At 51.8% G+C, this 23,970-nt stretch overlaps 1 long non-coding RNA gene across 1 annotated transcript in view; it reads right to left on the bottom strand.

The window, feature by feature from the left end:
• Positions 1 to 22,287: 22,287 nt before the first annotated feature.
• Positions 22,288 to 23,970, bottom strand: part of LOC101907074 (uncharacterized) — a 45,717-nt gene continuing 44,034 nt past the window's right edge. The window contains exon 4 of the long non-coding RNA XR_001494400.3: positions 22,288 to 23,377. This is a non-coding gene — a long non-coding RNA (uncharacterized lncRNA). The remainder of the gene's footprint in view (positions 23,378 to 23,970) is intronic.

Here is a 23,970-nt window from a genome sequence, read left to right as displayed (position 1 = left end):
TTCTCCTCCTGCTTTCAATCTTTCCCAGCATCGGGGTCTTTTCCAATGACCCTGAGGACCTTACAATGCAATGAATATGGGTGGTTCGGGCCCCTGTCACAAGCATACCAGCCCAGACCCTTAATTAGAAAGGGGAAAACTCAGAAAGGATTCAGAGGAGCCATCTGTTCTCTTTCGTATTATCCCAGTTGGCCTTTGGGGTCTATTTCTGAATTGAATGGGCAGATGGGTGGTTTGGGCCTTGACTCATCCGAGGCTTCAAAGACAAACGGAACGAGCCTCTGGGACCATCATCTCCTGCATCACTTACTGATCCACACACATCCACACTTTGGGACAGACGGGCATCCCACCATCGCCTCTCCAATGGGTTAAAAAAAAAAAAAGGTAATTCCATCTATTTACAAGATAGGATTGTAGTTTTGCAGAATCCTCCCGGGATTTCCCCTCTTGGGGAAACATTCATTTTGTTTCATCCTTATCAGAGCCTTCTGCTGTCCCTGCCCCATCCCAGCTAACCTTGTGCAGGCAGGAGCTCTGCTTTCCCAGATCCTGGGAAGGTAACGGCCATGGTCCTCCCCCGCCCAGACTCCTGGCCAGGAGGCCCCTATCATTGGTACAAAAAGTGTCCCTCCCCGTGTCCTCACCCTTATCCCCCCACGCCAAGACCTACAAGGTAGGAAGACTTGATCTCGCTGTTTGTCTGTAGGAGAAGGAAGCAAACAGAAGAAAAACAAGGGCACAGGATTCAGTGGTGCTTGGGCTCCCGTAATAATAAACTCTTTGGGCCAACTGCAGGCTCACTGTGGAATATCTCATCTTGATGCAAAGCTTTTCTTCCCTGCACCAGAGCTGGGGAAAAGAGATGGTAAACAGGAGGTGGTGGGGGGCGGGAGGCGGGGGAGAATCAATTCCTAATGCACTTTGTTCACTGAATGAGAGAATCTCAGTCCAAGTCCGTCCTTTGCTGTCTCCCATTAACTCTGTCAATTCCTCCCTCCAGCCCCCTCCTGTGAGTGGCTGGCTTTGGGTGGTGAGCTGGGGTCAAGCCCTGGGGCTGGGTAACGACTTCCTAACTCCGTTATGCTGGTGTGGGCAGCTGGAGCTATTTTTTGAAACTTCCCTGGGCATCCTGTGTTTTCATTTGCTACTTCTGACTGCTCTAGGGGTTTGGTGACTTCCCTGAGTGGGGCTGTCACAGCTGGGAGTGGGGTAGGGGGCACTTTAGACCCTCCCAGCTCCCCTGCACAGTGCCAGGGACCAGCCTGGGAGCCTGGGGGCTGGGGAGATGCCAAGCACCTCACCCGTGGCCTGGGTGAGCCCCCAAACTGACGGTAAAGGAACCGTCCTTGGTAATGGAGAGATTTGCCATTGGAAGGGCACTCCTCCCCGCCGGCAGATGTGATTAGCTCCCAGCACGTCTCTCTGGATTTGTTTCAGGGGCAACGAGGGCCCCATTCTGTCCCTCTCCCCCCTTCTCCCTGCCAGTGGCCCCCCAGAGATTTAGAGGCAGGAGGTGATCTTGCCTCTCACTTCCATTACTTTAGCGCCTGAGTTACGAAGCCATTATCCTTTGACGAGTTCTTCATTTGACCTCAGGCAGCAAAATCCAAGTTGTTTGAGAACTGGTTTCCGTCTGTGTCTTGGCAGTTCTGACCCCGGACCTGGGAGGTGGGGGTGGGGGCGAGTGGTCTCCCGTTCACTGAGCTCTTTACCGCCTGGCTCTGCAGAGAGAGGCTAAACGACCTTGGATGAGACCGTGGCCTCTCTGAAATTTATTTTCCTAATCTCTAAAATAAGGTGGTTCAAACAGAGGCTCTCTGAAGCCCCTTATAGGTTTCCCAGGTGGTGCAGTGGTTAAAAAAAAAAAAATCCAACTGCCAATGTAGGAGGCATGAGAGACGTGGGTTTGATTCCTAGGTTGGGAGGATCCAATGGAGGAGGAAATGACAACCCACTCCAGTATTCTTGCCCTGGAAATTCCACGGACAGAGGAGCCTGGCTGGCTACAGTCCATGGTTGCAAAGAGTCAGACACAGTTGAGTGACTGAGGACAGACACACACACAAAGTCCCTTACATTCTGCAGTTTCTTTCAGTCAACCCGGACACTGGCCATGCTTCTAATCGGAGTTCCAAGGAGGCACGTGGGCACGTGACCGGCCCCAAGACAGGGGTCCCTCTACTTCTTCCAGGGGGAATTCCATCTCAGCATCAATCTGGCGGGCTCAGTGTGTTTCCTCAGTCTCCCCAAGTCCTCCTGACTGCAGCAGGAGGCCCCCAGAAGAGGGGCTGTCAAGAGTGGGTTGACAGCTTCATCCCAGGAGGGCTTCCTGATGGAAGCAGGCTTTGAGGAAGGGAGAAGAGGGCAGATTTTCATAACACCACAGAGCTCTAGGATGTTCTCTGTTTAAAAGCTGGAGGACAGGGCTTTCCTGGTGGCTCAGTGGTAAAGAATTCACCTGCCAATGCAGGAGACACGAGTTCAATGTCAGATCTGGAGATATCCCACATGCCGCATTCCTCGGAGCAACTAAGCCCATGCACCACAACTATTGAGCCTGTGCGCTAGAGTCCAGGAGCCACAGCTAGTAAAGCCCACTCGCCCTAGAGACTGTGCTCTGCAATAGGGGACGCCACCACAGTGAGAAGCCCACGCTCCACAGCAGACAGTAGCCCCTGCAACTAGAGAAAGTCTATGCAGCAGTGAAGACCCAGCACAGCCAAAAATACGTAAGATTATTTTTTAGAAAATGTTGGGGAACATTCTCAAAGGATCAAACAACTAGCATTGACATTAAAGTGACAAATGGCCTGTTAAATCAGGCATAAGGTTTGGGCTCTGTGGCCAGCTTGCTCGTCAAGCTCAGACAAGACACCTGAATTTTCTGAGACTCAATTTTATTTTTTTTTCAAACGTTAAACTTTTTCTTTTGCATTGGGGTATAGCCAGTTAACAATGTTGTGTAGTTTCAGGTGGAAAGTGAAGGGACTCAGCTGTATGTATACAAATATCCATGGAGACTTGGTTTTCTTATTCCTGAAATTGGAGATGGTAACAGGCCTGCCCAGGCCACGGGTTGTTTAGAGAATCACATGGGATGGTGGAAATAAAAACATTTTAAAATAATAAACTACTACTCACTGAACCATTGGACGAGTGTTTCCTGTGTGTGGGTGAGTGTAGGGCGTCAAAGTTACAGCCAAATTATCATTTCCAAAGCATTTCCTGTGAGCCAGGCACAGGATCAGGTGCCTTGCATGATATAGGAACTAATGTTCCCGTTTTGCCAATGAGAAGACTGTGGCTCAGAGAGGTTAACTGGCAAACCCAAAGTCACACAGCGAATAAATATATGGTTGCTGTTGTGTCCAGCTCTTGGTGACCCCATGGACCGCAACACACCCGGCTTCCCTGTCCTTCACCATCTCCCGGAGTTTGCTCAAACTCATGTCCATTGAGTCAGTGATGCCATCCAACCATCTCATCCTCTGCCATCCCCTTCTCCTCCTGCCTTCAATCTTTCCTAGCATCAGCATATTTTCCAGGCAAGAATACTGAAGTGGGTAGCCATTCTGTTCTCCAGGGGATCTTCCCAACCCAGGGACCAAACCCAGGTCCCCTGCATTACAGGCGGATTCTTTCCTGTCTGAGCCACCAGGTAGCTCTTCAAATACATGGTGAAGTCTGGATTTGAACCAGGTCGTTCGACCCTGCAGGCCTTCTCTTCATCACCGTTGTACTATACAAACAAAAGCTTTCATTAATAGTAATAATAATAATATTACTATCATCATTATCATCAAAAACGTCACCTGGGGGCTTCTCTGGTGATCCAGTGGTTAAGATGCTATTCTTCCAATGCAGGGGGCACAATCCCTAGTCAGGGAACTAGATCCCACATGCCTGCAGCATGGCTAAAAAAAAATTTAATTAAAAAAAAATTTTAATCATCTAAACTCTAATGATAGGGGTATAGTAAATGACTATGTCAAGCTTTAGAGTCAAGTTTGTGAAGTTTAGAGAGAAGATCCTGAAAATGCTTTTCAAGAAGAATGGACCATTTTCATTCCAGGAGGAGCATAGACGTGCAGATCTGAGGCTGTGGCTCCAAGACAAAGAGGAGAGATGTGGGACTCAGCATTCTGATCTGCAGTGCTTCCACGTGGGCACTGCTGTGTCTCATTTCCCCATTTCCCCTCGGAAGAATTAGCTTTCTCGGTTAGAGTGGTCGTCACACCATCCATCAGCTGGACCCACGGAGCTCTGGGCTCAGAGCTTGCCGAGCCCAGGAAAGGAGGGCAACCCCCCATCCACCCAAACACATACCCGCCCCCACTGCCACTTCACCCGGGGAAGGAAAAATGGCTCGTAATGCCTGTACCTTAAGGAGCGTGCAATTATGCATAATAAAAGACGCTGGCCCTTGTGTCTATAAACACAGCTTTGACTGAGTACACTTTCCCAAACAGCCCTTCCGGCTCACAACATGGCCATCAAGCATTCTGAGCAGGCGGCTGCCATCCGGGCCTCCAGGCAGGTCTGGGATGGAGGGGGTGGGGGAGGCGGGGGGCATTCGGCAACGGTGAGATGCTTGGGAAGGGGTCTGAGCCAAGAGCCGGCGAACTGGGGAAGGACTTTGACAGTCAGGACATAATATGGAAGGCCGATCAAAGCACCACCCCCCCTCCAAGTTTGGCTTGCCTTGTAACCGTCCTGCTGAAAGGCCATGGACTGGTTTACTCCCTCCCCATGGCAGGAGGCTTGACCTGGCGGTAACGCCCCTCCTTCTCTGTCTGCACCTACCAGGGTGCTCCTCCTTCCCTGGTCAGAGAACAGGGACTCAGAGCACAGGTGGATGGTGGTGACGCTGACAATGAGCTGCAGGGTGAAATAGTAACTTTAAGAAACTTTCAGAGTGTAGGCCCCAAGGGTGGGACGAGCCACCCCCTTCTCTGCCTCAGCTTAACCTCCCTATGAATCTCAGCTCTTCCTCTGGATATGGGGTCATGCTGGGTGATGGCAGAATGTCCCGGCCCCCCTACTGATGCAGGATGGTTCCCTAGAGCTCAATCCACACATAGGAGAGCAGGGCAGCCCCAAGGGGCTCGGCCTGGGAGAGCAGAGTCAAGGGCTGGGGCAGGAGCTGCAACTCTGCTAGTAGAGGTGCCCGGCTAAGGAGTCAGTACTTTATTTTCTGGCAATCACAGGTGGACGGGGACACCACACCGGTGAAGCCAGGAGTCTGACAGTCTGTGGCTCAGTGGAGGCAGACTGTAGGTCACAGGTGGGTAACCCCTATGAAGGAGGGGTACCTCGTCCATCACCCAGTGGAGCCCTATGCCAAGGTCACAGGTGTGGAGCCCTGTACTGAGGTCACAGGACAAAAATCTCCAGAACTGACCAAGCCCCATAGCAACTGTTGCCATGAGCCCCCCAACATAAACCAGCCATCTCCCTACTCCATGCTAGGTAAAATATCCACCCTATAGCACCCTCACCAATGCCAAACTTCCAGCAGGAATTTTCTTTGTGTTGAGCCTATAAAAATTGTGTACTAGCCCACGAAAGGCATTGACTCTCCCTTGAGATGGCCCACTGTTCTAACAGCATCTCCTACTCTAATAAACTCTATTCTGAAATACTCTGTGTCTGGAAATTCTTTTCCAACCCACCATGGACCCCGACACCCGCTCCCATCTATCCACTCCCAACCCCACCAGTGCACACACACCCTCTGTGCAGTGACCATAAGACAGAATTACGACTCTGGGAGTCAGTGAATGTTTCTAAGGAGAAGGCTGAAATGATCAGCTTTTGTTTTAGAAAAGTTGGAATTAAGGACAGAGTAGCTGGGAGGAGAGAGGGCGTCAGTGGTCCTCAATCAGGGCGGCAGCACCCCCACCCCTCTCGCAAGGCGCTTGAAACCCAGGAGGCATTTTCCCTTCTTTTTTAAATATAATTTTATGCATTATTTATTTTGGCTGTGCTGGGTCTTCCTTGCTGCCCGCAGGCTTTCCTCTATTGTGGTGCTCGGGCTTCTCATCGCGGTGGCTTCTCTTGCAGAGCACAGCCTCTAGAGCTCGGGCTTCTGTAGCTGCAGCTCGTGAGCTCAGTAGTCGTGGCTCCCGGGCTCTAGAGCACAGGCTCAGTAGTTGTGGGGCACAGACTTAGTCGCTCCATGGCACGTGGGATCTTTCTGGACCAGGAATAAAACCAGGGTCTCCTGCGTTGGCAGGAGAATTCTTTACCACTGAGCCACCCAGGGAAGCCCAGCGTTTTCCCTTCTTGCACTGAGTGGGCGGGAGCCAAGCATCCCGCGGTGCCCAGAACAGTCTCCCCACCCAGATGCTACAGCACCCTGGGCCAAGAAGCCCCCAAAAGAGACCCTGAAGCAGCCAAGTGATACCGAGGGGTGGAGGCACCTATCCAGCCTTTAGGGAAAGAGGACACTGTCCCCTCCGAGTTTCTGGGTTGCATGCCCAGCTCACTGAGCCTTCAGGGATGTGACTGGGGATAGCAGGTTAGAGGCACCCAGGTGGCAGGGTGGTGCAGTGAGTGATGGGTTAGGATGGAGACAGTCTTGCTGTGCCTTTGTCATGAGACCCTTGATGCGGCTAGCCCAAGGGAATACCTCCAAGCTGATCCTGAAAACGAAAATGAACAAACAGAACACTTTGCTCCTTGCAGGCCCCTCTGGCTTCCCTGGTGACTCAGTGGTAAAGAATCCACCTACCAATGCGTTGGGAAGATCCCCTGGAGAAGGACATGGCAACCCACTCCAGTATTCCTGCCTGGAGAATCCCATGGACAGAGGAGCCTGGTGGGCTACAGTCCAAGGGATCACAAGAGTTGGACACAATCGAAGCAACTCAACAACAACCGGTCCACTGCGTCCCCAGCCATGCAGGGACTCTGGAAGGAAGCGCAGGCAGGTGGGCAGCGCAGAAAGAGGGGCTGGGAGAGGGGGGACCCCGCCTTGTGCTTCTGTCTTCTGCCTTCAGCTCCCCATTGTAAAGACACCACATTTTCACGTACCCTACTTGCCAGAGGGGGACTGGAGATGCTAATTTCATTTCATTAGATCCCAGCAGCCTTCGATTACAGCAGGCAGGAGGGAGGAAGCCGAGCTGATGTGTTTTAAAAAGCCGCAGTTTTGCACTGTTTTTAATTTAATGCTGCCGGTAAAAGATGCTGCCTAATGATTCCCGCGAATTATTTTGGTTGATTTATACACCCCTCTGACTTTAAATAACGGGGGGAGGAAGGAGAGCAGGTCCCCCCTGGAGCTGCAAACAGGCAGCTGGAAGACGAGGCGGCTGAGAGACAGGCACCAGGCATCTCTGGCTTCCCCCCTCCCCCACCCCCAGTCTCTGCATATTTATAAACCGACTGCAAACTTGGGACACCTTTCCCCTCCCTGAGCCATGTCCCTGGCCCAAAGAACTATTGCAGTTCTTACACATTTGGAGTCTTTTATATTTGGAGCCAGATCTGGGGCGAGGCACTTTATCGTACAAACTCTGAGGCTCACATCTATGCTGAGGACTGGATTGACTTTCCCTGCTACCCCGAGAAGCTCTGAGAGGCTGGGGACTGGCTCAAGTTCACCCAGCTGGGAGGTGGTAGAATCCGTGTTCAAGTTTTCAAGCAGGACCCGTCTTATTAGACTCAGCATCAGAGCTGCAAGAAATGGATGAACAAATAAACTTGCCTTGTCAGATTCCAGACTCAATGTCCCTTCTCTTTACCTCCATGGTCCAGGTGGGCTCCAAAGGCACCGAGGCTGGCTGAAATGGCCGGGACCAAAGACAGAACGTGAAATTCTCCCTTCCAGACCCCAGCATCCGAGGGGTATCTGATTAGCAGCAGAACTGAGGGTCCTGCCTCTGCAACTTGCCCCAGGTCCCCCAGGCAGGGATTCACCTGCCAAGAAAACAGAGTTTGGTGGTCTGACGAGGACCCGAAAGAAGCCTTCATTTATCTTGACTCGCTGCCCGTCTCCATCAGGGGAAATGTCTTCTGTCTACTAGCGCTCCCATTTCTCCTTCATCCCTTCGAAATAAAATTAGAGGCAGCCGGCGAGAGCATTCAGCCCCTTCCAAGTTTCCGCTGCTCATCTGTCATGTCAGGGCCAGAGCTCCCGGCCGCAGCCCGGGAGTGAGGGTCTCTGTGCTGGGAGGAGAAGAGGGTGGGCAGGGGCTGGGAGTGCACCCAGCTCAGAGAACGGAGCAGCTGGTATCCACATCACTGGGAGGTCAGGGCAGCTTCATTAGAGATTCAGCTCAGCTGGGCGGCTTTGAACCCGGCTGGGCCACGACAATCAGAAAAACAGCCCGAATTATGAGCAGAGAGATAGAGACCCTGGGAAGCCTCCTGACTTTCCCATCAAAGGAGGAACAATCAGTGTATATGCAAAATACCACAGATTTCCACGGCAGGCGAGTCTTCTGGGCTCCTGGAGCTGGAAAGAGCGTGGGCTTTGGAGGCAGAGGTCCTGGGTTCAAATCACAGTTTGGCCACTTAGTAGCCATGTGGCCTCAGGCGAGTTATTGAACTCCCTTCCCACTCTGTTTGCTTGATGTAGAGTGGACCTGGCTGACCGGGAGAGTGGAATGGAGAGGCCAGAAGCGTCCATTTGCAGACAAGGCGTGAGAGGAAAGTGAGAGCCCGTTGTTCAAAAAGAATGAAGAATTTCAAGGTGATGACAGTGGAACGTTCAACCAAGGGTGGGGCCTTTCTCAGCCCACGGAGACTGCACAGAGCATCTGTCCGTGAAGACGGAAGGGACGTTTTGCCCAGATGGGGACAAGGTTATAGAAACCACGAGGGCAGGGACAGTCCTGCAGCTGCACACACACACAGGTGTGTGCAGCCTGTCACCCCGCTGGGGGAGAGGACCTGTGGACAGCGGTGGAGTCTTGGAGAGAGGACCCACCTGCGACCAGGAGGGGCAGGGGGCCACCCCTCTACTCTCTCTCCCCCTTGCAGCCCTGGCCTTCCGCAACACCTGTCCAGCGGCCTGAGTCAAGTGAGCCGATGCAATCCATGCAGATGTCTCCCAGGCTCAGAGCAGATGGAGAAAGATGGAGAGTGGATCCAGAGACTGAGTATCTTTCAGCATCTTTGAGCATCCCTGAGCATCTTTCAGGGGCTTCCCAGGTAGCTCAGTGGTAAAGAATCTGCCTACCAATGCAGGAGACACAGGTTCAATTCCTGGGTCGGGAGGATCCCCTGGAGAAGGAAATGGCAACCGACTACAGTATCCTTGCCTGGAAAATCCCATGGACAGAGAAGCCTGGCGGGCTACAATCCATAGGGTCGCAAAGAGTCAGACACGACTTGCGACCGAGCACAGCATGCACGCACAGCATTGTGGGACAGTTGGATGTTAGGGGCCACGTAACCCAGAGGAGGCCCTTGGAAGAGTTATTCCGCTTCCACGAGAGGCACCCCTATCCTGGGGCTCATTCTAGATGCTCTTACTTCCTCTCTCGACTGTAGGTTCCCTGTGGAATCTCCCTGCCTGGCACACAGCAGGCGCTCAGAATTACCAGTTGTTGAATAAATCTGGTTGCAAGCAGGAGTCACTCATTTACAGCAAATCCCAGTGCTGCCTCTGAAATCTGCCTTCAGTGGGGAGACAGGGCGGGGATGGGAGGGAGACATCAAGCAGGCCGGTCCCCAAGAGGCTCTGGGCTCCCCAGGCCCGGCCAGGCAGAGGCTGCAGCCCTCAGGACGCAGTGAGCAGACACAGGGAGATGAGAGAGACCGGGGTCAAAGCGGAAGAAATGAAGGCTCAGAGCTGAAGAGGCTCTGGGTGGAAATCAGGGGACCTGGGCTCCAGGACCCAGGAACCAGCCAGCACTTGGAGGCCGTTGCTGTCTTGCCCTGTCCAGCCAGCCTCAGGGAAAGCCGCCCCAAAGGGAGCAGATGCTCTCAGTTCTAGGCAAGACTGCGTTCACACCCGACAACCCGTTAGCAAAGTGTCAACCTGCCTGGGAAAAGCATCCCTGTGAGCAGAGAGCTTTCTGCACCTCCCGGCGGAACCAGCTGCAGGCTGAGTGCCCTGCTGGGACAGCCAGCATCACCCAGGACCCTGTCCCCTTCCAAGAATGAAAGAGACCTTGCCGAAGTCAAAGCCGTGGAGCCCGCATCGGAGGCCACCAAAAAAGTGTGGCTCAGCAGCGCTCCAAAACCGGACCAGCTGGTGGCGGCTGCTTTGTTGCTAAGTTGTGTCCAACTCTTTCGCAGCCCCAGGGTCCTCAGTCCACGGATTCTCCAGGCAAGAATACTGAAGTGGGTTGCCACACCCTCCTCGAGGGATCTTCCCAACCCAGGAATCAAACCTGAGTCTTCTGCATCAGCAGGTGGATTCTTTACCACTGAGCCACCTGGGAAGCCCTGGACCAGCTTTTGAAGGCCCCTTGTCTCCTTTGCTGGTGGGTCAAGTTCTAGAGTCTCTAGAGTCTCAGCTCCCGGGGGTCACCTCTGTGCACTGTGGAGTCCTACCTCGGGCCGTTTTCTGGGCTAGGGAACACTTTACCTCTCCATCTCCCCAAATTCTGCTTCTTGAGAGCTGGTCTGTTCCCCCGAGCAGCAGGCCTCAAGAGGGTTTGCAAAGTACCAGGGACCCCAGGCCGGGGAACGGAGACGTGATCCAGGGAGGGGAAGGCAGCCATGAAGGACTGTTGCTAACCAGCTACTGAAGAAGGCAACTGGGCTTCATCTCCCAGGAAAACTCTAAGAAATAATGTAAAATGCAGAATTTGGAATGATCCACCCCAGGCCCCCGATAAGGCATGAGCTGATTCACCTTAATTGTTGCAATGGCCTCCTAAGTAGGCTCCCCAAATCCATGTTTGAACTCCCAGACTTATGGTGATCCTGTTAAAATGTGTTACGCCTCTGCTCAAAACTGCCTCTACCGGACTCCCTTGGTGGTCTGTTGGTCAAGACTCTACGCTCCCAGTGCGGAGGCTCTGGGTTCAATCCCTGGTCAGGGAACTAGATCCCACGTGTCGTAACTGAGAGTTTGCATGCCGCAACTAAAAATCCAAAGAGCTGCAACTAAGACCCAGTGCAGCCAAAAAAAAAAAACCTCCCATGAGAGAATTTGCTGTATGACTCAGAGAACTCAAAGTGGGGCTCTGGGACAACCTAGAGGAGTGGGATGGGGTGGGAGGTGGGAGGGAGGCTCACGAGGGAGGGGACGTGTGGGTGCTGCTGCTGCTAAGTTGCTTCAGTTGTGTCCGACTCTGCGCAACCCCATACACGGCAGCCCACCAGGCTCCTCCGTCCCTGGGATCCTCCAGGCAAGAACACTGGAGTGGAGTGCCATTTCCTTCTTCAATGCATGAAAGTGAAAACTGAAAGTGAAGTCGCTCAGTTGGGTCCGACTCTTAGCACCCCATGGACTGCAGCCTACCAGGCTCCTCCATCCATGGGATTTTCCAGGCAAGAGTACTGGAGTGGGGTCTCATTGCCTTCTCTGGGATGTATGTATACCTGTGACTGATTCATGTCGGTGTATGGCAGACGCCAACACAATATTGTAAAGCAATTACCTTTCAATTAAAAATAAATATATCAATAAAATAGATTAATTAAAAGTAATTGATTAAAATTATTCAATAATAAATTATTAATTAATTAATTAAAACCACCCATGAGGGTTAGCGTCCTATACCACCCAGCCCATTACCACCCAGACCTCATATCCTGCCACTTACTCCACCACCCACCCTGGATATTCCTTCCCCCTCCCCGGGGCCTTTGCACTTCCTCTGCCTAGAAAGCTCTTTCGCCGGGCCAGCTCCCCCATGTCCTTCAAGGCTTTAAACAACGCCACCTGCTCAGCGAGGCCTTCCCCCCTACCCCTACGTATAAAACCATACCCCCAGCCTGATTTCAAAGCCTTCTCTGTTTTTCTCCACCACCATGCCATACAGTTGATTCTATTTTTCTTGCTTGTCTGTCTCCCTCATTGGAACATAAGCTCCACGAGGGTGAGAATTCTTGTTCATTTTCTTCTGTGCTGTATCCATAGCATCTGGAGTTGTGGCTGACTCATGACAGGTGCTGAAAAACGCTTGTTGGATGGCTAGATACAGGAAATAGGAAGGATGCTGTTTCCGTTATCTATTGCTTTGTAATGAGCCACCCTAAACGCAGAGGCTTGAAACAACAGCAATCATTCATTCGGCAGTTGGGGCGGGGCTTGGGAAGACAGCTCATTTCTGCTCCATGTGGCTCAAAGACAGGGCTGACTCAGCAGCAAGGGGCTGGAATTGTCTGAAATCTCACACATTTAGAGTATTAGCTACTGTCTGCATCCTGGGCTGCAGCCTAGACTGTGGGCCAGAACATCACACCAGCCACTCCGTGTGGCTGATCACACCCTCACAACACAGCAGCTGGAGTCTGAGACGGACTGTCCCGAGGGACTGTCCCGAGGCACAGGAAGTTGGAGCTGCCCATTTCATTCTTTTTTTTTTTATCCTTTTTGAGGAAGGGGCAACAGAGGATGAGACGGTTGGATGGCATCACCAACTCAACGGACATGAGTTTGAGCAAACTCGGAAATGGTGAAGGACAGGGAAACCTGGCATGCTGCAGTCCATACGGTCACAAAGGGTCGGACACAACTTAGCGACTAAACAACAACACCACAGTCGATTTACAATGTGGTGTTAGTTTCAGGTATACAACAAGGCGATTCAGTTCTCAGTTCAGTTCAGTTCAGTCGCTCAGTCGTGTCCAACTCTTTGCAACCCCATGAATCGAAGCACACCAGGCCTCCCTGTCCATCACCAACTCCCAGAGTTCACCCAAACTCACGTCCATCGACTCAGTGATGCCATCCAGCCACCTCATCCTCTGTTGTCCCCTTCTCCTCCTGCCCCCAATCCCTCCCAGAATCAGGGTCTTTTCCAATGAGTCAACTCCTTGTGTGAGGTGGCCAAAGTACTGGAGTTTCAGCTTCAGCATCAGTCCTTCCAATGAACACCCAAGACTGATCTCCTTTAGGATGGACTGGTTGGATCTCCTTGCAGTCCAAAGGACTCTCAAGAGTCTTCTCCAACACCACAGTTCAAAAGCATCAATTCTTCGGTGCTCAGCTTTCTTCACAGTCCAACTCTCACATTCATACATGACCACTGGAAAAACCATAGCCTTGACTAGACGGACCTTTGTTGGCAAAGTAATATCTCTGCTTTTCAATATGCTAACTAGGTTGGTCATAACTTTCCTTCCAAGAAGTGAGCATCTTTTAATTTCATGGCTGCAGTCACCATCTGCAGTGATTTTGGAGCCCAAAAAGATTAAGTCTGACACTGTTTCCACTGTTTCCCCATCTATTTCCCATGAAATGATGGGACCTGATGCCATGATCTTAGTTTTCTGAATGTTGAGCTTTAAGCCAACTTTTTCACTCTCCTCTTTCACTTTCATCAAGAGGCTTTTTAGTTCCTCTTCACTTTCTGCCATAAGGGTGGTGTCATCTGTATATCTGAGGTTATTGATGTTTCTCCTGGCAATCTTGATACCAGCTTGTGCTTCTTCCAGCCCAGCGTTTCTCATGATGTACTCTGCATATAAGTTAAATAAGCAGGGTGATAATATACAGGCTTGACGTACTCCTTTTCCTATTTGGAACCAGTCTATTGTTCCATGTCCAGTTCTAACTGTTGCTTCCTGACCTGCATATAGGTTTCTCAAGAGGCAGGTCAGGCTGTCTGGTATTCCCATCTCTTTCAGAATTTTCCACAGTTTATTGTGATCCACACAGTCAAAGGCTTTGGCATAGTCAATAAAGCAGAAATAGATGTTTTTCTGGAACTCTCTTGCTTTTTCAATATATACACATATATCCATTACTTTGCAGATCCTTTTCCCATATAGGATATTATAGCATCTCAAGTGGAGTTCTCTGTACTCTACAGCAGGTCCTTGAGGATCATCTATTTTACGTGTAGTAGTGTGGATCTGCTAATCCCAAAGTCCTTATTTATCCCTCCTCCCCTTCCCCCTTTGGTAACCATGTTTGTTTTTGAAGTCTGTGAACCTGTTTCTGTTTTGTAAATAAGTTCATGTGAATGATTATTCCACATATAATCATATATAATATATATATATATTATATTATATATGATATATAATATCATACATAATCATATATATATCACATATATAAGTAATATTATATGATATTTGTTTTTGTCTGACTCACTTCACTTAATGTGATAACCTCCAAGCCCACCCATGTGGCTGTAAACAGCAGTATTTCATTCTTTTTTACGGCTGAGTAATCTGCCATTGCATATAGGCAATACATTTATCCATTTCTCTCCTGAAGGACACTTAGGTTGCTTCCCTGTCTTGGCTACTGTAAACGGTGCTGCAGTGAGCAATGGGGTGCATGTGTCTTTTCAAATTATGGTTTTCTCCAGATATATGTCCAGGAGTGGGGCTGCTGGATCATATAGATGGTAGTTCTGTTTTTAGCTTTTCAAGGAACCTCCATACTGTCTTCCACAGTGGCTGTACCAATTTGCATTTCCCACCAACAATATAGGAGCAGTTACTGTTTGTACTCGCTCATCATTTTGACGGTGGCCCTTCCAACCGGGGTGAAGTGATAACCTCATCGTAGTTTTCACTTGGAGCTGTCTGTTTCTCAAGACCTGAGTCCAGAAACTTGGGGAGCATAGTTCTACCATATTCTATGCGCCAGGGAGACACAGAGCCCAGTCACAAGGCGGGGGGACATGCACCCCACCTTCTGATGGGAGAAGCAGCAAAGATCTCAGGGCCGTGTTTTAAGAAAGAAAAAGAAGGAGAACTTGTGACCTGGTAAACTCGTGCCAGCCTCAGTGAAGGACCTTCCCATTCATCCATGCGTGGGGAGAGCTCGCCACCACATTGCACTGAAGGAAAGGGACTCACGTCTGCCACGAGTCTACCCCCAGAACACCGGGCCTCTGCAGAGAAGAGAGAGAAAGACATTCCTGGGTAGAGAGGAAGCCTAAATCTTGAGGCCACGAAAAAGTATAGGAAATACACTCCCTCTGCAAAGACTTCCCCGGTCTGTCAGAGTCTTGGTCGCCTCCTCTACCCTGAGTTCCTGATTCCTCCAGGGCAGGTTCGAGATTCCACAAAAGATCCAGGCCACCCTGGAGGGAGGTCTCTGCTGGTGGGCTGGAAGCCCATTACAGGCAGGGCACACGAGCTGAGCTACTTCTGAATTCTCTGCAGATTCTGGCCAAGGACTGGATGCCTGCCAGGGGCCGCATAAGCGTGATGATCGATGGATGCACTGGCCTCGATGATCTAGTTTTCCCTTCTCAGATTCGAGGAATCCAAAGGCATTTATTTCCCCCAGAGAAGGGGACTCAGTCTCAGGCCAGGGTGTTTTTGAATCTTTTCCAAGGGGCCTAGTTACACATGGACCAAAATGACTTGCTTTTAAATCAGGGCTGTGTCTCCAGGCTGAAGAAAGGGTTGGACTGGTGTTTCCCAGTTGGGGAGTATTAACCCTGCAGGTCACGCTGCTAGCTGGTTTGGGGCCTGTCCTGCACATTGCAGGATGCAGGGCAGCCCCCCGGCTCCTACTGTCTAGATACCTGCAGCAAACCCTTCCCCACCCCAGCTTGCTTGCCAAGTCACTTCAGTCGTGTCTGACTCTTTGCGACGCCATGGACTATAGCCCGCCAGGCTCCTCTGTCCTTGGGATTCTCCAGGCAAGAATATTGGGGTGGGTTGCCATGCCCTCCTCCAGGGGATCTTCCTTTCTCTGGGATCAAACCCGAGTCTCTTGCACCTCCTGTACTGGCAGGTGGGTTCTTTACTGCTAGCGCCTCCTGGGAGGGCCCCTTCCCTGGTTATGACACTCTTAATGTCTCCAAACATTGCCAACCTTCCCCCTGGGGACAAAATTGACCCCAGGTGAGACTCACTGAAATCGACTGATGCTGAAGCAGGCTATTTGCAGTGTTTTCTCGGCTAAGAATCTGTTTGATGTTTTCTCCTCCAGTTCAGTTACAGCTGTGAGTGCTTTTCATCTTCTGGACACCACGAACATGCATTTGCCTTTCGCTCTGTTTATTGGAAAACTTAGAACCAAACCCACCTCAGCGTATACTCCCCCAGGACGTGCCTCTGTAAGCTTACTTCTATACCATTCTGCATCCTTTCTTTTTCCATCCAAACTTTTAATTTACATTGGTTTTTTAATATTTTATCCCTGGAGAAAGATATGGCTACCCACTCCACTTTTCTTGCCTGAAGAATCCCACGGACAGAGAAGCCTGGCAGGTTACATTCCATAGGGTCGCAAAGAGTCAGACAGGACTGAGCAACTAACACGTTTGTATTTTATGCAATTTTTTTTTTTTTTTGTCTGCTTTAAATCTTTTCTAGAGGAATGGAGGATTCAGAGAGCGAAATAAATAACTGCTATCCAGGTAAATACCCACAGGGATGACGTCATAGAGAAAACAGATATTTACCTGGAGGGAAATAGGACAACCCACCACAAAGAGTCCAAGCCAGTCACGGGGCAAGACAGTGTGGACTGGGGGTCACCCAGATGACCTTCTTGGAGGGACAAATTGGCAGAGGCTGGGGTGGTCAAAATCTCTCCCTTGGAAAAGGGTCTGGGAGCCAGACAGAGGAGTTGGTATGTGAAAAGAATGAGAGGGACTCCCCTGGAGGTCCAGTGGCTAAGACTCCATGCTCCCAAAGCAGGGGGCCTGGGTTCGATCCCTGGTCAGGGAACTGGACCCTTCCTGCCACAACTGAAAGATCCTGCGTGCGGCAACTAAGACCCGGCTCAGCCAAGTAAATTTCTTTTAAAAGGGGGGAAGAAAAAAAGAATGAAGGAATGAGAGATTTTGGAGCAGAGCTATGATTCCAGGAAGAGAGGAAGCAAAGTCTCAGAGCAGAGGCAGGGGTCAGAGGGGTGGGGATGACTGAGGGGCAGGTCAGGAGGCTGATCGGGACCCAGGCGGCCTCTGATGAGGTCCTGGGTGGTGAGGGCACTGGGCATGGAGAGGTCAAGGTGGATAGAAAGACGACTGGAAGAAAGTCACCACCAGCCTGGTGATCACTGTCTGCAGAGGACCCCACAGGGGAAGGGTCCTCCTCCAGCCCGAAGAGTAAAGAGCCAGCCCAGCAGCCGGGAGGCAGAGCAGGAGCACAGAGAGCACGGTGTGAGTTCCAGGCTCTGTCCCATGTGCTCCACGCTCTGCTCTGTGTCCACATCTGACCAAGCAATCAATAGCAGCCATCAGGACCGCTGCACAAGACAGATAACAAGGTTAGCTGTCCGCACACAACACCCTGAAGACCCAGCAGGGCAGGGCTACCGGGGTGACTTATTGTTTATTAATAATATGAGTATGTAGATCTTGCGAGGGCCATATTGATCCCAACACGCGAACCATCCATCATAAAGGTGAGGAACGGAGTGCTGTAAATATCAAACAAGCCTGCAGCCTCTGAGACTTACAATACAAGTGGGCTGAGGCTGGGATGGGCCCTGAGGTGGTTTCACTAATGAGAACAACTCTCAGAGCCCACCCAGGGCTTGGGGGTGGGGAGTGGGGAGACAAGGGTGTCCCCAAGAGGAAAGAGAGGTGTATCAGTACACACACAGGGACCCTGCAGTGAAATCCTCCCCTTTCCTCCTTCTCCATGGGCAGTAAGAGCAGTCATCAGAGCTTCTGAAACCTCTCGCTGGGGTCTGTGTGTGTGTGTGTGTGTGAGTGTGTGTGTGTTGTGCTTAGTTGCTCAGTCGTGTCCTACTCTTTGCAGCCCAAGGACTGTAGACCGCCAGGCTCCTCTATCCATGGGATTCTCCAGGCAAGAATACTGGAGTGGGTTGCTATGCCCTCCTCCAGAGGATCTTCCCAACCCAGGAATCGAACCCAGGTTTCCTGCATTGCAGGCAGATTCTTTACCTCCTGAGCCACCAGGGAAGACCAAGAATATTGGAGTGGGTAGCCTCTCCCTTCTCCAGTGGATCTTCCCGACCCAGGAATTTAACCGGGGTCCCTTGCATTGCAGATGTATTCTTTACCAGCTGGGCTATCAGGGAAGCCCCACTCGAGGTCTACCAGCCTGGAAAAGTGCCCACCCAAGTGTGAGGTGGTCCCCATCTCCACTTATCCTGAGGCAACAAGAGCTCAGAGGGTAAGCACGTGAGCTTGGAATCAGGCCGACCTGGAGTCCAATCCCGCCCCTGCTGTTGACTACCTTTGCAAACGTCCTAAGTGTACTGCTCTAAGCCTCAGTTGCCCACATGCATGCATACTCAGTCATGTCTGACTCTTGAGACCCTGTGGACTGTAGCCCACCAGGCTCCTCTGTTCATGGGACGCTCCAGGCAAGAATACTGGAGTGGGTTGCCATTTCCCCCTTCAGGGGAACCCAGGACTCCTGTGTCTCCTGCATTAGCAGGTGGATTCTTTACCACTGAGCTACCTGGAAAGCCCAAGCCTCAGTTTACTCACCTGTAAAATGGGCATATTGACATCAACGTGCAAGGCTGTTGTGGAGACTAAAAAGGACAATGTCTACAAAGTAGACTCTCTGTGGTTGTCATCTCCATGGCAGAGCTGCCAGGGGCTCCCATGCCTATCAGAGCCCTCCCAGCACAAGGGATGTGAAAGTGAAAGTCACTCAGTTGTGTCCAACTCTTTGCAACGCCATGGACTATGAAATCCCTGGAATTCTCCAGGCTGGAATACTGGAGTGGGTTGCCATTCCCTTCTCCAGGGGATCTTCCCAACCCAGGGTTAGAACCCAGGTCTGCTGCATTGCAGGTGGATTCTTTACCTGAATATCTCCAGTTATGGGCATGCCAGCACCCCCAGAAGGCTGCCCAGTGACATGGGCAGGAGCGTGTCCAGCATGGAGGAGGGTCCGTCCTCCTGGTTGGTTCTGTTTGAATGCCCACTCGTGTCAGGGACACACAGGACAGGGGCCTGGGGAAGTGGACGATGCTGATGTGGTGTCTGCCTTTGAGGATGTCAAGCTAGAGACGGGGAGACCGATGAGTACCTGACAAGTGCCCAAGAGGGGCTAAGCGCCCCCAGAGCCTAAAGGAGAGTGAGGTCGCGTCCTGTTTACGGGGAGCCATGAGGGGCTTCCTGGAGATGAGCTGAGAACAGGCGCCAGGAAAGAAGGGAGGATATGAGCTGGCCAGCCTAGGGCCCGCGCAGAGCCGGAGTGGGGATAGAGGCGCCCGTTCCCTGGTGACCTCATGGAATGCCAGGCCCGAGGCAGTGAGGAAGCTCATCACCCCAGCCCGCACCCACCATGGGGGAGCCCAGAGTGACCCCCAGGAAAGGCCCAGCCTGACCCCCGAGTCCACGTCTGTCCGTGAAGCACTTGTTGAGGTGTGAGGGTCCCTGAAGGCAGGGGTGGGGGTAGGCCCTGACCCTGCTCGGCCCAGAGTTGGTCCCCAGATCCAGCCCCTCGGGGGCCACTCGGGAGACAGAAAGAGTTCAGCCCTCAGGGCTGGGATTAGGGTGCAGGCCAGTGAGATGAAGGTCAGATTCTGTCTTTATTTAAATTTTGGTATTTTGTTCATCATGATTTTTTTTCATTCACTTAGCTCTTACCAAAAAAACAGAAAATTGCATTGAAATATTATTTATCTTGGTTACAAAGTCTGGGGCACACTTTTAAATTTTGTGATGCTCTCCCCGCCTCACCCTAACCCCTGTCCTGCCAGTGAATGCATTTTCACAGACAGCTGCCCTTCTCACAACCGTGCATTCATCTCATTTCCGGCCAATCCCAGCACAACCCAGCTGTCTTCCTAGTTTTCTTTGATTTCATTTTCTAGAGCCTGACTCCACCTCTCCTCCACACTCCTAGCCCCTGGGGTCCCCCCAGGACCCACTTGGCTCATGAACAGCCTTTGTATCTGGTGGTGTAAAAATGGGGAGTGGACACAGCCCACCGGCCTGGGCATCACCACGAGAGAACGCCCACCATCGTCCCCAGGCTATGTGCTTCCACAGCGTCATCCGACTTCTCCTTACCAGCTCCTGAGAGCTCGGCATCGTCTGTCTCATTTGACAAGTGGGGAGTCTGAGGCCCAGAGAGGTGATGAGATGTACTCTAGGCCACACAGCTGGTCGGTCAGTGATGGGTCTGGGATGTGACCACAGCTCCAGGACCCAAGTAAAGTGCCCTTTTCACCTGAACCCAACTTTTCTCCAGGGCTTCCCTGGTGGCTCAGACGGTAAAGAATCTGCCTGCAATGCAGGAGACCAGGGTTTGATCGCTGGGTCAAGAAGATCCCCTGGAGAAGGGAATGGGTGCCCACTCCAGTATTCTTGTCTGGAGAATTTCATGGACAGAGAAGCCTGGCAGGCTGTAATCCATGGGATTGCAAAGAGTCAGACACGACTTGGCAACTAACACTTTGAATATTTCTCAAAGTGTCATTCCTGGAACCCACTTGCCATGGGCCAGGAAGCCATTGGACTTGAAAGAATGCTCTTCCAGGTCCTCAAAGTTTACCCTGCTGGGGTGCAAGGAGACAGGTGCGTCACCGCGTTCAGGGTTCGGGGAAGCCCTGTGGTCAAAATGACAAGTGCCTAACAGGGGCTCAGCACCCTCTTTAGCTCAGCAACTTTTGTTTAGCTCAGAGTTTTCCAAGCTTACTGGCCAAAAAGCTTTTTTTAAATTTTTTTCACAGAGCATCTCCCTGGGCTAGTGTTCCACCTTCCACCCTTCAGGAAACACTGACCGATTTTGAGCTGGAGCGTTTCCAAGCCAGATCCAAAAAAGCCCTGCTAGGATGGATGCCTGAGCCTTCATCTCCATCCTTCACTCCCACCTCCTACTTCGCCTGCCTGCAGGCAGAGGAAGAAGAGGAGAAGCCAAGAGTGGGCTTTCCTGTTTCCTGCTAAATGTTCCGTGTTGTCTGAAAGAATCACACTGGGCGTGAACTTTGGAGAGAAGGGAGCAAGGGAGGGAAGGAAGGTTTCTAGCTCCTCCTGCCCACTGTCCTCACCGAAAGCAAACTGCAAACCCCCCGAAGAAGGGGAGATCCTGAAGTCATGCACACGCCCTCTTCCCTCTTCCCCACTCACTCTTTCCCTCCCCCATCCCAGAGCCCCAACCCCCAGCCCCCACAGGAGGTGCACACAAAGCCACCTCCCACCTTCAGTCCAAGGCCTCAGGGACTTTCAAATCCAGCCATCTCCTTTTTTCAACTCCCATGTTTCCCCAGAAAGAGAAGGAGCAGGGCAGGGTCCTGTGAGCCCCGCCCTACTCCCAGGCCTGGGTACCATTTAGCATTCAGCATCTTCCTGGTAATGGGCCCCCTTCATGCCGGTTTGATTTTATTATTATGCCAACACGCTTGCTTAATTCTCCACTGTCTTTCTTCTGCACTGTTGATTTACACTGTTAGTGTTTTAATTATACAATTCAGCACTCCTTAAAACATGAAAAACTGCTCAACTTTTCAAGCAATTAAAAGGCTGCAGAGTACATCAGCAGATCCGAGACGAGATAAGTAAATCACGCAATTAAAAAACTCATCTGGTGAAAATGTAGCAACCCACCGAAAATGAGTGAGGCTTCCTGGGCCCTTGAGACAAAGAACTTCAAAGTCCCCTTGGTCTCACCTCCCTTCTCTGGGCTCCCGATGCCCTCTTGCTCACTCCGGGCTCTCCTCCCCACCTCCTGGTGTTATACGAGCTGCTTCTGGGGCTTCAGCCCATCCAAGGAGCCCTGCACCGAGCAGAGTGGAGTGAAAGGAGCCCCGGAATAAGGCCACGGTCCAAAGAGAGGAGGTCAGCCTGGCTACTGAGCAGCTCATAAACCTGGCCATGTCAGCCTGAGTTTTCCCATCTGCATTCCTGAATTGGGGTTTCATTTTTGTTTTGACTTTGGCCAAATGCACGCAGGATAAAATTTACCACCCTAACCACTTTTAAGCATGCGGTTCAGCAGTATGAAGCATACTCACATTGTCATGCAGCCACCATCGTCATCCATCTCCAGAACTCTTAACTTGGAAAACTGAAGCTCTATACCTGGGAAACAGTAACTCCCCTTTCCCCACTTCCTGTATCGCCGGTTTTTAAACTGGCCTCTGAGGACACCCAGGAGTTCATTACGACTCCTCCAGGCTGCTTGGGAAGGAGCAGGCAGAGGGAAGGATGAGCAAGCCGGAGGCTCTAGTGTCCTCTATTTCAGCTACTGGGTTGGGTTTTCATTTGAGTGGAAGACTCTGCGATTTTTTAAAATTTATTTTTATTTATTATTTATTTTGGGGGGGCATGCCCCATGACATGCGGGATCTTCGTTCCCCAACCAGAGATCAAACCCACGCCCCCTGGAATGGAAGCTCAGACTCCTAACCACTGGACCACCGGGGAAGTCCATACAGATTAATTTTTGAAGTCTCAAAACAACTGCACGAGGTGAACTTTTCTCAAATTTTTATTTACACATGTATGTATCTCGGGCTGTGCTCAGCCTTCGTTGCTGTGCGGGCTTTCTCTAGTATCAGAGAGCGCAGACTGCTGTCTGTTGCGGAGCTCGGGCTTCTCACTGCCATGGCTCCTCTTGCTGGAGCACAGTCTCCAGGGTGCACGGGCTTCGGTAGTTGTGGCAAACGGGCTCAGTCGTGGCGGTTCCCGGGCTCTAGGGCACAGGCTCAATAGCCATGGCCCGGGGGCTTAATTGCTCCACAGCATGTGGGATCTTCCTGGACGAAGGATCGAACCTGTGTCTCCTGCATCAGCAGGCAGATTCTTCACCACTGAGCCATCAGGGAAGCCCTGGGCAAGATGACCTTAAAGGCTTCTTGGCTTGGAAGAAACCAGCCTAAGGGGTGTGAGTTTCTCTAAAGGAAAGCTCTGTCCACCAGCAAAACGGATAAGGGATCGGCTTCTCTGGGACCAGAGCAGGGCAGAATGAGCTCCCTGGAACGAATGTGGGTATCCTGAGAACCCAGCCACCCCCATGGCCTCGACCTCTTTCCTTCTCCATGCACACTTGACCTCAGAACTCCAGGCTCCGTGAGACCCGTGGAACCCGCAACTTTTCACTGCGCTCTGAAAGTGAGGGTGGGGTGACGTGGGGGGAGGACAGGAGGTACGCAGTCCAGCATCCATCACTCCGGGACCCAGGAGGTTGGAGGTGGCGCCTGCTCACCTGTTCCAGCCAGGCTGTCTGCAGCGAGGACACTGACCAGAGCAAGGAGGGTGGAGAAGGTGATGGGTGCCCCAGGGGCTGGCGCTGAAGGAGATGGAGAGGCGGGGAAGGCAGCCTCCATCGGCAGCATCTGTTCAAGGCAGGACCTCCCTGGGTGGACGTGGCTCCTCCATCCGTCATCTGCTGGCTGACAGGATTATAAATGCCGAGTGGCGGTGCCCAGCATCTCAACCATGTTGGTCTCGGCAGGAAGAGGCAAGGCCAGTGATCTGAGCATTTGGCTCTGTGACCGGGGCTCTGGTCTCCTACAGGAAAGCAGGCCCATCCCAAAGATGCGTCTGGATGCAGCTCTCCCCCAGATCCTCCTGTTAGAGGGGGATGTACGGGACACCCCGGCCTTCCCTCCTTTGAGGAAACAGAGGGCTTCACCACCATTTTCTTTTCAACCTAAGCCGCTTCCCCCGAACGATGCCCATGGGAGTCAGGGGTCTGAAAACGGAGCCCTTTCAGCAGCAGCTCTCTGTTGGTGACGTGTCTTCTCTCTGGGTCTCGTCTAGGACAGCTGGGTGCCCAGCTGCTGAATCAGGCTTTGAGGTCTACAGCAGGCTGCAGGCATGGGGCAACCATCATACACAAGGGAGGCGGGGACAGGTGCACCCAGGTCCAGCCCCCCAGCTTTGGTGGCTCAGTGGTAAAGAATCCACCTCTCATTGCAGGAGATGCAGGAGACTCAGATTTGACCCTTGGGTTAGGAAGGTCCCCTGGAGGAGGAAATGGCAA

The sequence above is a fragment of the Bos taurus genome, chromosome 19 (genome assembly GCF_002263795.3).
Source record: "Bos taurus isolate L1 Dominette 01449 registration number 42190680 breed Hereford chromosome 19, ARS-UCD2.0, whole genome shotgun sequence".
NCBI classification, from domain to species: Eukaryota; Metazoa; Chordata; class Mammalia; order Artiodactyla; family Bovidae; genus Bos; species Bos taurus.
This window is presented reverse-complemented; position numbering and strand designations above follow the sequence as displayed.